General features: G+C 39.8%; 1 protein-coding gene across 2 annotated transcripts in view; it reads right to left on the reverse strand.

Annotated features, from left to right (window-relative positions):
- The window catches only part of CDK14 (cyclin dependent kinase 14), a 556,073-nt gene that overhangs the window by 489,231 nt on the left and 50,370 nt on the right, over positions 1–16,472 (reverse strand). For both annotated transcript variants that reach the window (XM_032484028.1, XM_032484029.1), the window contains exon 3: positions 14,160–14,257. The gene's annotated coding sequence lies outside the window, so the exon portion shown is untranslated. The remainder of the gene's footprint in view (positions 1–14,159; positions 14,258–16,472) is intronic.

The raw sequence follows: 16,472 nt of genomic DNA on the forward strand, positions 1-16,472 counted from the left end.
AGCGGCGCGGCCGGCGGCCGGCAGCGGGGGCGGCGCGGGCGGAAGGGGACCGGGGGCGGGCTGGGGGCAAGGTGCTGGAGCCGGGGGTGCTGAGTGCGCCGGGCGCGGGAGGGGAGAAGTTCGCAGCCCCGAGTTCCGGGCGCTGAGGAGAAAGCCGCGGCGCCGAGTCGCCAGCCGCCGCGCCCTCGCTGCCCCTCCCGCCACCGCCGCCGCCCCACCACCCCCTCGAGGAAGGCCCCCAGGCGCGGGACCCCGGCACGACCTCAGCCCTCGCTCGGAGCTCGCGTCCGCCGCCACCCTCCTCAGTCCGCCGGCGACCCCGCGGCGCCCTCGCCCCCGCGGCGCCCTCGCCCCACCGCCCCCACGCCCCTCCCCCCGGCTGCCCGCCCCGCCCGCGCGCTGACGGACCCGGGCCCGCGGAGGGGCCGCGAACCCGCAAGGCTGGGAGCGGCCCGCCACTGGGGACCCAGGTCTTAAGCTGTGGAGAGGCCCCGAAAGGAAAGGGACAGAGACTAGGTCTTTTATCTGAGTGGTTTCCTCCCCGCCACGAACGCCTGTGAAAAGAGCGCGGAATTGGGGGTGGGGGGGTTGGCCGACACCACTGCCTCCAGGTCTGGGGAGTGGAAAGGCCTCGGGGATGCACTCAGGTTTGACGGTGACTTTTTGTTTTTCTTGAGTTTTGCCAAGGAAACTGGGACATGAAAGATCTACAGGGAAAGGTGGGCCCGCATTTTTAAGACAGTCAAGTGCAAAGGCAGAAGCCTCAACTGTAACTCCCCAAGCCAAAGCCAGTGTTCTGTTTCTTCCATCCCTCTGTCACACTAAGTGACAGACGGCAGTGTAGATGTAGCTGACTTCTGATATGTATACCCAGTTCTATAGTAAACAGCAAACAGAAGGCCTTAGTCTGTTTCCCATTTTTAGAATATACTTCTAAATTGGAAGACAGAGTTCAAAAACATTCTGACCTCTTCTTCCCCCACTTCAAAAAAGGAACTTTAAGGGAGCGGTGGGCCTTTATAAAATCTCAGAATGTACAGTTTAGGCAGCAAACACACAGTCGTCTTCATTCTACTAAAACATAGTGCAGCGAGCCTCCAAATGTCAGTCTCCCAGGGGAGAGAGAAGGAAGATGGGGGAGGGCCTGGATGTGTTGATTTGGGGCCAGCAAACTCCTTATGAATAGAAATGTAGTAATCTTGAGTCATCTGGCTGTGTAGTAAGAGCTTGTGAGCGTGTGACAATGCTGTTTGGTTTAAAGGAAGTTTTGGGGAGTTAACGTTTTATTTATAGATTTTTTTATCTGAAAACAAAAACTAGCCCCCTGCCTTCCTTAAATTGTGAAGTAGAACACTTTGATTTGTTCTGCTCTGCAGTGAGCATATTATAGGGTCTTGATAGATTGCAGCTGATAAAAGACAGGAAGTCAAGCAAAGTGGGGAGCAGAGAAGGGTGGGGACTCATTGAAAAAGTCATTATGAATTAAAATGCAAGGATGTTGGGTCCTGGTGACCATATCTTCATTTCACAGACAGCACCAACAGTGTGGGCTTAGACAGGAAAAAGTTTGACTTTCACCATTTCCTCAGATTAGTTAGGGAGAAAGTTACCAGCAGTTATGAATGAAAAGACAAAAGCAACCGAACAGTATATTGATGGGTTCTACCTATCCATCAGAAAGATGAAGAAATAGTCATTAACTGAATGAACTTTGACAACTATACATCTATGGCTGTCTTATTATTCATTTTGACAACGGCTGTTTCATATGTTTGTGTCAGAGACAGAGAGATCTATTTTTTTCCTCTGTTTTACCTTCTCAGTATTTATTATTTCTGACTTTTTAAGAGATCAACTTCTGCTTGAATAAGTCATGGTATATGCATACAAAGGGGAAGGAGATGACTATTTTTTTAATGAGAAAGATTAATATGGATTGATGTATAAATATGTCTAAAGTAAGTGCAAAGTAACATATTTACCATTAACCCATTTTCATATGTATAGGAGAAATAGACACATACATTTCTATATGCATAGAAGATTTCTGAAGGAAAGAAAAAGAATAAAAAACTGTAAGTGTGCATACCCAGAAGAGAGAGAACGTTTCCTTTGCAGTTTATACCTTTAGGTATAATATGTTTTACCCTCCCCCCAAAATGCATTACTTTTATTATAATAAAAATAGTACTTTAAAACCTAAAACTAATATTTTCTTCATTTTTACCTATCCCACTCCAAAAATAATTTTTCATCTAATTACAATGGTATACCTGGCAGGAGAAACAGTTGTTAGTAGTGAACCAAGTAAACCTTGGCAATTATGAATAACCAACTTTCCATTATATGCTTATTTGCTTCCTTTGTTGGTTATGTATTAAAATGGCTAAATTTTGCAAGAAACTGCGATACAAAGAAGGAAATGTTTAACTGGATGCTTTTACAATATGGACACTTATCTTACAGGATTTAACTCTTGATGCAGTTATTTGTTTCACATTTGCCTTCATCTTAGATTGTAAGTTCCCTGAGGGCAGGGGCCCTAGATACAAAAGGTAAAATGTTTGTTTCATAGTGGATGTGAATTAAATATTTGTCAAATGAGTGTCAAATATATTGCTGCCACTGAGAAGTAATGAGTTGTCCTCAGAAACAAAGATGACTATCCAGCATCTGTGTGGCTTATGTATTTTCAGTGGAGGATGGATCTGTGCCAGTTGTTCATCTGAACTTCTGGTTCACAAGGTTATAGTTTTGGCTGGCCTGAACTAAAGGTGCAGTGTCTGCATATACACAGATCAACTTACCGAGGGGCTGAACCCAGCATGGGTGACCTTAATCAAATTCATCAGTTAAAGCCTGTTTGTGTACAATAGTGGCTGGAGACCCAGGACTCATGGGTCGTCGTCCCTGCTCTGTCACCAAGTGTTGTATGGCCTTAGACAAGTATGTGACATGCCCACCTCCTTATCCATAAAATGAGGGTCTTGGAGGGGAGGGTATAGCTCAAATGGTAGAGCACATGCTTAGCATGCACGAGGTCCTGGGTTCAATCCCCAGTACCTCCATTTAAAAAAAAAAAAAACTAATGAAATAAATAGACTTAATGACCTCCCGTCCCCAAGAAAAAATAAAATAAAATAAAATGAGGGTCTGGAACTAGCCAACCTCTCGAGTCACCCATAGTAGTGAAATTCTAAGTTGAATGGTAAACTTTCTCCTCTCCCAGCTGATACACTGAGATACATTAATGAAGAGTAATTAATACACAAATATGATAGAGGGACAAAGATCCACACAAGAGTTATGGGAAATTTAACTTAACATACATTATTTCTAGTTACGTTATACATAAATTATGCTTTTATTATAAATGGATCTGTTCCATATAAGAAAAATAGCAGACTAATATGCTGGCAGTAAATTTTAAGGGAGTGAATCCTAATCCAAATGAGAGGAAATATAGAGGATTTGATTAGAATCTAAAGTACCAGCAAAAGCAGAAGCAGATTTACTGACCTGAAACAGTATCAAGAGAAAAGAAAAGGAATCCATGAAACAAACATGCCAAGGATGTGGGGATTAGAGTTGGAAAAGTGAAGTTAAAGCAAAAACATACGTTTCCTAATGTAAAATTTTAGAATTTAACCAAAGTGTAAATAGCTAAATATTAAGACATACATACAGTTGAATGTAATTATTAAAGTGGTGGGAACTTACATAATTAAATATCCTCTTAGAACTCTAAACAGTTACCCTAGTTAATTAGTTTTAGGATCAAACATTATCCTCCTTTTTTGAACACATCCAGGAACTGATGTAGTACAAGGTTAGGTGACCTATACCAAGTTTCCAGTGAGTCATCAGTGAAACTGGTAAGTGGAATTCAAAACTCTTGTCATCAACTTTTACATTCCAACTTGTTGGATAATGTCCAGTCTTAAGGGTTCCTTTTTGTTGTTGGGGTTTCTTTCTTTCTTTCTTTCTTTCTTTCTTTCTTTCTTCCTTTCTTTCCTTTCTTTCCTTTCTTTCTTTCTTTCCTTTCTTTCCTTTCTTTCCTTTCTTTCTTTCCTTTCTTTCTTTCCTTTCTTTCTTTCTTTCTCTCCCCACCCCGTCTGTCTCTCTCTTCCTTTCTTTCTTTCTTTCTTTCTTTCTTTCTTTCTTTCTTTCTTTCTTTCTTTCTTTCTTTCTTTCTTTCTTTCTTCTTTCTTGACAAAGAGAAAATTAAAATCAAAAAGAGAGAGAAATGGAAGGTTGCAGAAGCCAGTGTATTTTCACACTCAGGTAAATGGAGGCTCTCCCATTCCCCTCCCTCTCCCCCTCCCAGTCACTCATAATTCAAATCCTTTTCACTTTTACAGAAATCACTCACTGTTGACACAAACCTCCAGGCTTGTTCAGGAATAAGACCTGTATTTGTCTGATTGTTTTGTAGGTAATTCTGTATTTTTTCATCATGTATTGCAAGAGACCTAGGGACATAAGTAAATTGACTTGCAAATGATTGTAGGAGGAACAAAGAGGTTGCCAAACCATCTAAATGATGTCATGTATAAATTAGCTCAGAATATGAAGAAAATAAACTCCTACCAGGGTCAAAGTGTGCACTGAAATACTGGTAAATTCCCTTCTCCTACTAAACCGTGCTTAAATAAAATAATGGCATCTCATTCTTATTTTTCATTGTTATATAATTTGTACAATAGGAGTTTATATGAGAAAATAATCTACTACCATTTCGAACTAACTTACAATTCACTTAATTGTCCCTTTGGTGTTATCTGTGCGTGGTACAGATGTGTCATTAAGAAAGGGTCCTCATTTATGACTGTCATCAGTTTCCATGCATCATGTTGCACCCAGCAGAATTAAAATTCAGAGGCCCGTCCTATAGTTGAACTCTGGACATGGATGTAAAAGTGATCAGAAACTAATACTTTAGTGAACCAAAACTTTATGCTCTTTGGTCAGTCCAGACAAGGCCTGCTAGGAGCAATTACACTCAGAAACATAGCTTTTCTATCAAAAACATCTAATCTTTCTTTCCAAGTCCCTTGACAGTTCATCTGCATTCAAATGCCTATTCTAATCAGGTGCTTACAAGCCAGAAAAAGTATCCATACGTTAATTATATTGATGATGTTATTGGACATATCGCATTCCCTAGGTAAAATCACTAACTATTTATAATTTTAAAATGTAACTAGAATAACTTATGGCTTTATAATAGGCTATAAATTGGTGACCTCATCTTATTTTAACCTATGCCACTCTAGGAGACACTGTCATTTTCACTATGTTACACTAGAAAATGGGCCTAGAGATACCAAGAGACTGTCCCCAGGATCATCACACAGGTTCCAGTTTTAGCCTGAGACACACTTTGGTTACCAAAATCTTTTATAAAGCATGATGTACGGCATTTTCTTTCTCTTTTGATATACTCTGGGTATAATTATGGTTGCCCTTACTGAATAGAAAGGAACTATCCTGAAGCAGGAAGAATATAGAGAACAGGCTAAACTCAAACAGGTTGACTGTTGGATTAAAACTCCTAAACTCCAGCACCCTATCTTGCTTTTCCCTTCCTTATGGGAAGAAATTTAAAGTGTGGTATTAAAGGGAAGAAATTTTAAGTGTCGTATTAAAAGATGTACAGTTGACTCTGGAAAAAAAAAGGTTCTTTTCTACTATAGTTGGTATTTGTAAATGAACTAACCGTTCTACAACTATCATTGCTGAACCATTGTAGCAGGTGTTAGTAATGGATTAATGCAGTATGCTCATAACTAGTATTTAATCCAATATTCCTCACCTGTGAAGATGAGTCATCCCAAAATTACTTGGTGTATTAGTCTGTTCAGCTGCTATAATAAAATACCATATAAACAACAGAAATTATTTTCTCAGTTTTGGAGGCTTGAAGTCCAAGATCAGGGTGCCAGCATGGCTGAGTTCTGGTGAGAACCCTCTTCTGGGTTAGGAACTGCCAACTTCCCATGGTGTTCCCACATGGCAGAAGGGGTGAGGGAGCTCTTTGGGGCCTCATTTATAAGGGCACTAATCCCACTCATGACAGCTTCATGCTCACAAGCAAATCATCTCTCAAAACCCTTCAAATACTATCACATTGGGAATTAGTTTTCAATGTCTGAATTTGGTGGGAGGTGGGCAGCAGGGGAACACAAATACCCAGTCAATAGCACTTGGGTAGCATTTTCAAAGGACCACTCTAGGACATCCTAGGCAGGGACTGGAGGGGCAGGAGGCAGAAGGGGCATGTGTAGATTGAGAAAGTCTCCAAGACAATTCTTGTACAACCCCCACCTAAAGAGAATCACACTGATTTAGTCCCTTAAACAGCAACATAATGGTTGTTATTTGATGAAAGTCAGATAGGACAACATAGAAACACCCATGGAGCACAAAAGACAATAAGGTTTGAGAGATAACATCCCAGGTGTGTTTCAAACAGTAAAAAAGAAAACAAGGTTAGGAGTCAGAAGATTTAATTCTCAGTTCTAGAACCTTCTCTCATGATCTGTATAATATCACCAATCCTCTGCTTCCTCACTTATAAATCAGAGATAGACACTTATCCTTGTACTACCCACCTATAAATTTAAGGGATCATTATCTCTTTTTCCTAATCAAGCATATTTTGATTTCTTCTAATTACAAACCAAGAAAACAGGGATAGGCTGATACAGTTGAACAGAAAGGACTGAAAGAATCAGTTTTCTGTACTATCTCTGTTTTCTTATCACAAGCACGTCATTTCACTTGTCTTCATTTGTTTATTCATCAGATGCATGTTGAGCACCTATTAGGTGAGTCACCATGCTAAGAGCTGGATGTACTGCAGTGAAAGAAGTGGAGCATGGTCACAGCCCCTATCTCTGCAGAGCTTACAGACTAGTGAGGGAAAATAAAAGATGGAATGACTGGGTGCTATGGACACCCTACCACAGGGAGATTTCACCCTAATCTGCAGGTCAGAGATGTCCACTCTGAGCAATCACACTTAAGCTGAGACCTGAAAGGTCACAGAGGTATCTATGGGGTTGGAGGGCAAGCAGGAGCTCCCAGCAGAGGGATCAGCTCTTGGGGGACCAGATGGCAAAGGGTGAATGTGGTGCATTCAAGAAACCGAAAAGTGGTCTGCAGGTAGGATGGACATGAGATAAGGCTGGTGAATTCAGCACGGGCCAAAAAGGCAGACACTTTAATAATCATACAGTAAAGACTGTGTATGCTTTAATTTCTATTAGAAATGTCAGGCAACACTCATGGTAGCTTCTGTTCCTCCTGAAAACCCACTAAAACTATACTGAATGGATTTTTTTAAAGTGTAAGTCCACAAGCACATAGATAATGAAAGAAGAAACAGCACCAACACAGTTTTAGAGCTAGAAAAGTTATAGCTGAGTAGTAACTGACTTGAAAGCTGAATCCTAATCCAACAGTTGGAAAGGCTGAAAGACAACCTACTGAAAGTTTATAACTTTCTGTCAAGATACCTAGCCTTCTTTTCACACTTTCTTCTCATAGTTCTGACCAAGAGATTGCCCTACAGTGAAATCCACAGTTGACAAGCCAACCATGTAAACTGAGCTTGCCCAAAACTTTTTAGTGCCTCTCTTCTAGATATGCACAGCCAGCCAAAGATCTTCAGGTAGTTGATGGAATATTCTAATAAGAAAAACAAAGACCAAAACAAACTAACAGAAATGTAATGAAGAAGAAATAAAGATTATGAAGGAGGGAAAAAAAATCCTATTATAAATGTCTCAAAGAGTCAAAGACAGTGAAATATCATAAGATACTGCAGTCTTTAAACAAGAACCAGATGCTATTAATGTTTTTAAAAGCAGCAGCCAGAGGGCAAAAATGAAGTCTTGGATATTAAAAATGTCATCATGTAAAAGAAAGCTTCAACTGAAGGTTTAAACTATATAGTTGAGGAAATCTCCCAGGAAGTAAAACAAAAAGAAAGAGAAGAGATAAAAGATGAAAAAGGTACAGACTAGACCAGGAAGTTCAACATCTGAATAAAGGGAGTTCCAGAAAGAGAGAACAGAGGAAATGGAGGGAGAATATAGAGGGAGAACAGTACCATCAAAGAACCAATTCAGGAAAATTTCCTAGAATGAAAGGACATGACTTTCCAAATTGAAAGAGCCTATTGAGCTCTTAAGACAATGGATGAAAATAAACCTACAGCGAGACATGTCATTTTGACACTGCAAACTCCGTGGACAAAGAGAATATTCTAAAAACTTTCAGGAAAGAAAAACAGGATTCTAAAAAGAATCAGGTATCAGAATGGCTTCAGATTTCTCAATAGCCACACTGGATGCCAGAAAATAGTAGAAGGAAATGATTTCTAGTGTACAGTTCCCCAGCCAAATTATTAATTAAGTGGAGGGCAGACTATAGATTTTTCAGAAGGGAAAGTTCAAACACATTACCTGACAGGTCAATTTTTCAGGAAGCTATCGGAGGATTTATTCAACCAAAATAAGAAAAGAGAAAAATGGAATCCAGGGAACAGGGTTCTGATACATTAGACAGTCAGGGTAATGGTGAAGGGAAAATCTAAGATCACAGCTCCGAGGAAATCCTGAAGATCAACCAACCTACTGGACTAGAGCTGGGCAGAGGCTCTGCAGATAATCACCAAGAAAATGACACAGATAGAATGACTGGCATTAAAGAATGTCGAGGGAAGATTTCTAAAACTGGGGGTGCAGTAGTTTGGAGATGTATTAATGATAAGTGTATAGAAAGTACATCGATCAGTCTGCCTAGAGGTGAGCATGATCTCCCACATAGGAACTTATCTGGATGTCCAGACACATGACACAATGCACCCACCCATGAATATAAGTATATTTAGTACTAAGCTGGGAGTTCCCAGCAGGGAAAGGGCTCATAGAGGGGTCTGATGAGAAAATGACAAAGGTGGTTCGGGGCTTTTATTGTGGTTAAAGGGTGGAGTCAGCATGGTGGGGTCATCCCCTAACATGGGCTAACGTCTACACTATATGAAATTCCCAGCAACTCTTACAGGTAAAAGCCTACACAGGTCTTCTCATCTTGGCCACCCAGATGTGGCGGAGATAGGAAACAAGGGTGGAGATTGAAAGCTGCCAACAGTCAAACATCAAAAATAGAGCCAAGCCTCTTTATTACAAAAACCAGGTTATCAGGGCAGGGGCCAGGGTAAGTTATTAACTCAAAAAGTTGTACAGGAAAAGAAAAGTATTCATAGCATAGTACTCTTTGGCTCAGATGTGAATAACATTTACAAAGTCATATCAGTGTAACTACTGAATGCACTACAGTTAAGTCATGGCCATGTTGAGAGGACGAGGAATGGTAAGTATTCATGTATATGGTGGGTATCATAGGGTTTAGTGAAAATAAGCTGAATCTTCATCTTCTAGAGTGGAAGTCACTGAAATTATTTAAAATACCAGTTTAGACATGTGCTTTAGAGACATGGAGATAATCCCAAAAGAATCAGGTAAAATAGTTGATAGTGGTTGCTGCTGGGGGGTGCTAATGAATGAGAAATAGTGGACAGTGCTGTGGGGGAGAATGTGTCAGAGGAATGCTGTTTTGTTTGTTTGCAGCAAGTGTTCATGTACAACTTCTCAAACATATATAATTAAGTTTTCCCCCAGATTTGGCTTTATCTTAAAGGCAATAGGGAGCTACTCATTACCTTGGAGCTTTCTAAGCAGTGAGGCTCTGAGGGTGATAGTGAGATCAGACTTGCATTTTATTAAGATGCCTCTAGTTACTTTATGGAGAAGAATTAGAGGAAAGAAAGAATGGACACAGTGGTGCCCTAAACACTGCACTGCACCCTCTAAATGATCTGCCAGAAATAACACTATTCACCCATTGAGTCAACAAACCTGGTGTGTGTCAGGCACTATTCCAGGTGTTGGTGATCCAACAATGTACAAAGCAATGCCCCTGGCCTCATAGGACTTACTTTCTAGTGGAGGAGATGGACAGCAAACAAATGAAAAAATGCATGTGTACTTTTAGTATAGTGTAATGAAAATACCAAGAAATCAAGGTAAGTAGCTGGAGAGTGGCTAGGGAGGAGAGCTATTTTAGATCATAGGCCTTCCTGAGATGACATTTTGGCAAAAACCTAGAAAAATTCAGGGATTGAGCCCAAAAAAGATGCATTCCAAGCTGAAGGAGGAGGAAGTGCCACAATCCTGAGGTGGGGGGGTGCAGAATGAGTGAAAGGGAGATTGAAATTAGAAGGCCATAGAGTTGGTACGGAAGGCGAGGCTGCATGGCTGCATCATGCTCAGCCTCAGAGGTAAGAATTTAGCTGCTGTTCTAGGACTGACGAGAAATCAGGAGGATTTTGAGCAGGACAATGACAAACTCTGACTCACATTATATTCGCTTGCAATAAAGCCCAGACTTTGTATTCTGTGACCATCACCCTTTCTATTATTCTCTAGAATTGAGATGCCACGTGGCTAGTGAGCCCCTGAAATGTGGCCAGTCCAAACTTAGATGTGCTGTAAGTGTTAAATGCACACCAGATTTCAAAGACTTAGTACCAACAATAGAATGGAATAGATCTCATGACCACTTTTTTATATTCATTATGTGTTCAAACAATATTTTAGATATATTGGGTTAAATAAAATATAATATTCAAATTAATCTTACCTATTTCTTTTTACTTTTTAAACAAGTGTAGCTACTAGAAAATTTTTACTTATATACGTGGCTCGTGATATATTTCTATTGGACAGCACCAGCCTAGACAACTTCCCTTCTGCTCTCAGCTTCAGAATATTCTAAAGACATTGTTTAGGGCTCTTTGAGTTTTCTTAAGGAAACACATTATGTAACAATAAGATAAATTATTGAGGATGATAGTCAAACCAAAAGCTGTATTGTTCTTTATAGGCCAAAGATAATGTTACTGATTTGATTGTGGCCTTGTGTTGTTTTTCCAAAAGTGCTGATGAGTTTGCATATAGTCTTCTGTAATGTTTCTCTTCCCACCCATGCCACCCTCTCCTTTTGCTCCCTTATGACTGAAGCAGTATGTTTTTGAAATACCTGGCCCAGGTTAAGAATGCAATTCTCTAGCCATGGAAATTTTTCTCTGTGCAAAGCATTCAGTCTTTTGTATAGGTTTGAACCTCAATCTATTTAATATGATATTCCAATTATCTGGTCTACTCAAGCAAACAGATTCCAAATGTCAGTGATTATATCTGTAATCATAATTATAGAATACCCTTGGCTCCTTTATATTTAATTCTAAATATGGTCGATTAGAATGTACTTATAGTGAAAAAATTTGCATACATGCTCTGACCAAGAAATTTGTTTTTCTTTGTGAATTTATATCTATGGAAATGTTATAAACTAAATCATATGTTGACTTACATACAGCAGCATTAAAATATTATTATAAGATGTTGGAATTATTGGGGATAATATAACTACATTACTCTATTCAAGCCTTGAACGACACTAGTAAGAAAGCAGAAGCATCAGACAAAATCTCCCTTATCTTTGACTACTCACCTCTGCTCCCACCTCCTTTTTCTGTCCTGTCAGGTAGATGAGGGGACTTCACTCTCAATTTTCAGTCTTTGTTCTTTTTTGGGGGGGAGGTAATTAGGTTTATTTATTTATTTATTTATTTTTAAATGGAGGTACTGGGGATTGAACCCAGAACCCTATGTATGCTAAGCACGCGCTCTACCACTAAGCTATACCCTCCCCCCCAGTCTCTGTTCTGGATTCAGTCTCCTTCTCAAGGACCTCACTGCTTTGCTTAACCCTCTTCTGCTGCATGTCACCATCTCCTATTCTCCTGGATCATCTCCATCAGCAAAGAGATAGCTTTAAAACCTCTCATCTTTAAACAAACACACACAGTATCTTCCTTAGCTATATACATTTCCACATTCCCTTCTCTTTATAGCTTCTCTATTCCCCTTATTCCCCTTCACAGCAATATTTTTCAAAAAGGTTGCCTATAATTCTGCTTCCATTTCTTCACCTCCCATTCATTCTTCAGCGCACTACAATTACGTTTTCTTCCCCCACTGAAATTCCTTGTGCCAAGAGAAAGCTTACACCTCCTGGGAGCAAATACAGAAGACCTCTCCGCCTTCATTTTACAGTGTTCTTGAAGTGCATTGTGATATAGTTGGCCACTCCCTTCTCCTGATTTCTATGATGCTGTACTCTGGTTTTGCACCGATCTAATTGGCTACTCATTCTCATTTTTTTCTCCAGCTCCTTTGTTTCAATCAGACCTCTAAATATTGGGAACTTTCTGATTCCGTAGCCTCTTCTCTTTATCTACTCTCTCCCTAGGCACTCTCAATCATTCCTATAGCTTTTAATGTCATCTAATTACTGATAATTCCCAAATATATAACCCAAATGTAAACTGCAGATTCAGTTGAATCTCTACAATGTCTACATATAAAATATTGACATATTCTTCACATACTGAAAAAAATAGCAATAATAATAAGAAAAAGAAGGCAAAGAAGAGGAGGGAAAAGAGAAGAAAAGGGGAAAGAAGGAAGGAGGAAATGAAATATTATGTTTTTGCTCTAACCAAAAATCAAGATGTGCCTTACTTCCCGTATTTAATCATATTTAATCCATCAGCAAACTGTGTCTAGACTAGCTCCAAAATGTCTCAAACCCTTCACTTTCTGTTTATCTCCACGGCTACTCCTCTAGAGCAGGGAATCATTAGCTCTCACCTGGGCTACTGCTATATCCTTCCAGCTGACCTCCTAGTCTCTGCTCTTGCCCCTGTCCAGATTGTTTTCAGAACAACCAAAGGGATCTTTTTAAACTATGTATCAGTCCATGTCATGCTCCAGTTTAAACTGTTCACTGTTCACTGGCATGCTCCAGTTTAAACTGTTCATTGCACTTAGAATAAAGCCCAAACACCTGAGCTGACCATCACTCACAGCCCCACATGGCTCAGCTCTTCCCTAATTCTCCAGCTTCATCTTGTGCCACCTCCCACCCCCACCATCCCCACCCTTCCCCACCTTAGAGTCTTTGTACTTGCTGACCTTTCTACCTGGAAAGCTCCTGACTCCAGTATCCTCCCCTCATTTGAATGACAGGCTGCTTTTCATCTTTCAAGTCTCAATTTAAATGTCATCTCACAAAGGCTTGCCAGATTACCCCTTTTAAAGCAACCTTGTCCATTTATTTTTCTATGTCTTGCTTGTTTCCTCCCAAGTATTTGCCACAATTCTAATTAGGTATTTTTATAGGTTTGCTTTCTTGACTCTCAGCTCCTGCCCCTCACTTATCTCATTCCAGATAAGAGGATTGACATACTGGTGGGGATTAGACTCTGGGTGCTGTAGCCCTGCCCCTCTTTCCTCCTTCTCTTAAAAGCTAGCCTGTCTGTTGAGTGGGTAACTATCTGTGCACCTTTGTCAGGAGCTTTACAAAACTGGTTGTAAAACTGGTTCAGCACTGCCTATGGCTGAGTGTGAAGTCAGTCCAGTTGAGGCCTGAAGTATTAGGAAACCCACTGTGATGATACAGCTAAGCCATGACCACAACAGCTCCATGTATACGAATACTAACATTTTGATCTGGATCTCAATGTCTTTGGAGATCAGTTAGAAGAAAGAGAGGTGCTATATATCGACCTATATAAGCACCAATATTTCTTTCCTGAAATTAATGAAAATCTAGGTCTGTGGCTTTTCAATCATCTTGAGCAATTGTATCCTTTATTTTAACCATGTATATGTCAGTCCCAACGTATATGTTCCTCCAATGTGGGGGGAAAGAACTAATACAATAAATGCAGAGATGTTCTGATTATAGTAGTGATTATATTAATTAGCACTTTCATGTAGCAAGTAATAGGGAACTCAATTCAGATTAAAAACAGTAAGAAAAATTCATTGGTTTACATTACAGAATATTTGCGAATTTATCTGAATCAGGGAGAGGTTGATCCCAGATCAAATGACTATGACGAGGTTCCCAATTTCTTTCTCTCCATATCTTGGTTCTGCCAAGAGCTCTGAGAAGCTCAAGATGGAAAAAGAAATTGTATCACAAACAAACAGTATTGAGTCTGATACTAAGGGACCTACCTCTGCCCTCATGGTTGCAAGATGGCTACCAGAGACTCCTGGGGCTGGGTATCTCCATTCACGTGCAGCAGCAAAGAAAGCATCTCCGTCAGTAGCTTCTGCCAAAATATATATTTAAGAATTTTTATGTTTTCTTTCCCCTTAGAAACATGGGGAAAATCTCTTGGATTGAATTCTATACTATATTGAACCAGTCAATTCCTACAGCCAGGAATATGGGACACACTGGCCTAGGTCAACAACCAGGTCATACCTCCAGAGCCAAGATGGGAATTGACCACCAAAGCTGTGTGACTGAGAATGAGCTGGAGGTCCTCTTGCTGAGGGAAGCAAGGGAGAGATGTTGAATGGAGGCACCCAATCAATGTCTGTGTAAACCTAACAGGCCTGAGTAACTGCAGCCTGATGTACAGTCCTACTCTACAGAATCAGCCTCTTATAATTCAAAACCCCCTATCTTCGAGAGTATTTGTGATCTTCCTCCCTCCCTTCCTCCTCCCTTCCTCCTTCCTCCTTCCTTTCCTCCTTCCTTTTTCTTTTTTTCTACTAGACTGGCCAGGATAGTTAAACATCTGTGTCCATAGAGTTGTCTTAATTATAAAATCCTAAGGGAGCTTTTGGAAGAGCTTAAAGTTTAAGAAAATATGTGCTAAAGATGGAGACTGGGAAAAAAGCCCATTTCACAGAACAAATATAAAAGTGACAAATGAGCTGAGGCTTGGAAAAACAAATGCTGGAGACCAGGGCCTTCAATTAGGGGAGGGAGGCATAGGAAGTCTTACCAAGGAGTAAGTGGCATGGATTGTTTCAAGGGAACGTGTTTTCAGATAAGCTTTCCTAAACTGGCTTGACCCAAGAACGCTCCTGTTGTCCAGGCATCAGGCTGCTTCTCCTTTCCTATCTCCTCTAGCTCAATTTCTTTCATCAACTGATAATAGGAAGGCACCTCACACTCATCTCAAACCTACTAAGGCATTGCCTGGGGTGTAAACACCCCGAGGGTGCTCAAGAAAGGAGAAGTAAATGACTCTAATGATAGGGTAATTAATCCTTTGCAAGTCAGGTGGACTCCAATTCTCTGCTTTCCACAAAAGGGAAAGACACGTAATCAATTCCTCAAGACGAGAGATTACTAAAAATAATCTTGTTGACTTATTACCTTGTAATTTTGGGTATGTAACTGAGAAGAATTTGAAAAATTGAGCCCTGTTGCTATAAGAAAACCCCATCATTCCTATTTAAGTTAGGTGAAGACCTTCTCACCTGTATCTGCTAAGTCATACACTCAACACTCATGATGAACCCTGGACATTCATCCCTGGATATGTGGAGAGAAAGGCTTTACTCATCTCATTAAGAACTGCAATTCCAATACAATTTTACGTTTTATGTTTAGTAGTTATTCATCAATATTTGCCATATGTTTATGCTGTTTTGAGAAATTGTGCATTATTTTCTAACATTTATAACCTTATGATAACAGCAAATTTTAAATTATTTCCATTTGCTTTCACATTTCTGTTGCATAGAAGTATGTTATTCATGAAATACTTTAAAGTATAAAACATATTAGGAAGCTGAATGGAAATAAAATTTCAAGAAGAAAAATGAACAAAAGAAAATTTCCTACAGGTAAAGAACAACTTATTTATGTGTATTTTAAAAGTATGATGAAGCATCAAATTTTTATATTATTTAGATTCTACTGGATAGATATTAAACAGTGATGGCAGTTTATTTTTAAATGTCATTATTTATAATATGTTGGGATATATATTATATATATATAACTCTTTTAACATGATAAAAATTTTAGGCATCAACTTAAAAATGTGGTGAGGGTTGTATTGCTTCTTAAAATATTTTAGGAGTACTTGAGTGAACATGTCTGGAGACAATGAAAGGAGAAAATTATGTTAGACAGGAAAATGATGAAGGAAAGAACAGGCCCACTGTTGAGACTGATTGCACAATGAAATATGATGACAAAGAACCTGTCTACTCACATTTGCTTCTGTGCCCTTTATCAAAGAGAAAGATCTAATAAGAATGATTGAATGGAAATTGGTAAAGGGGAAGAGAAGCCCAAGACAGAAAAAGAAATTGTAAGAGTATACTCATCTCCTTTGGGAGCCAACAGAAGGTAGTGAGAATAGCAAGGATTTGAGTCAGCCAGTTGTTATTTATGTACCATGGCGAGAGACACAACCCACTTCAGCTGTACTATGGGCATAAAGTGATCTACCATATAGGGTTAAATTTCATAAATCTAAATGTAAAGTGCTTTGAGGCACAGAGCCAAGCATAGCCATA

The sequence above is a fragment of the Camelus ferus genome, chromosome 7, assembly GCF_009834535.1.
Source record: "Camelus ferus isolate YT-003-E chromosome 7, BCGSAC_Cfer_1.0, whole genome shotgun sequence".
NCBI lineage: Eukaryota > Metazoa > Chordata > Mammalia > Artiodactyla > Camelidae > Camelus > Camelus ferus.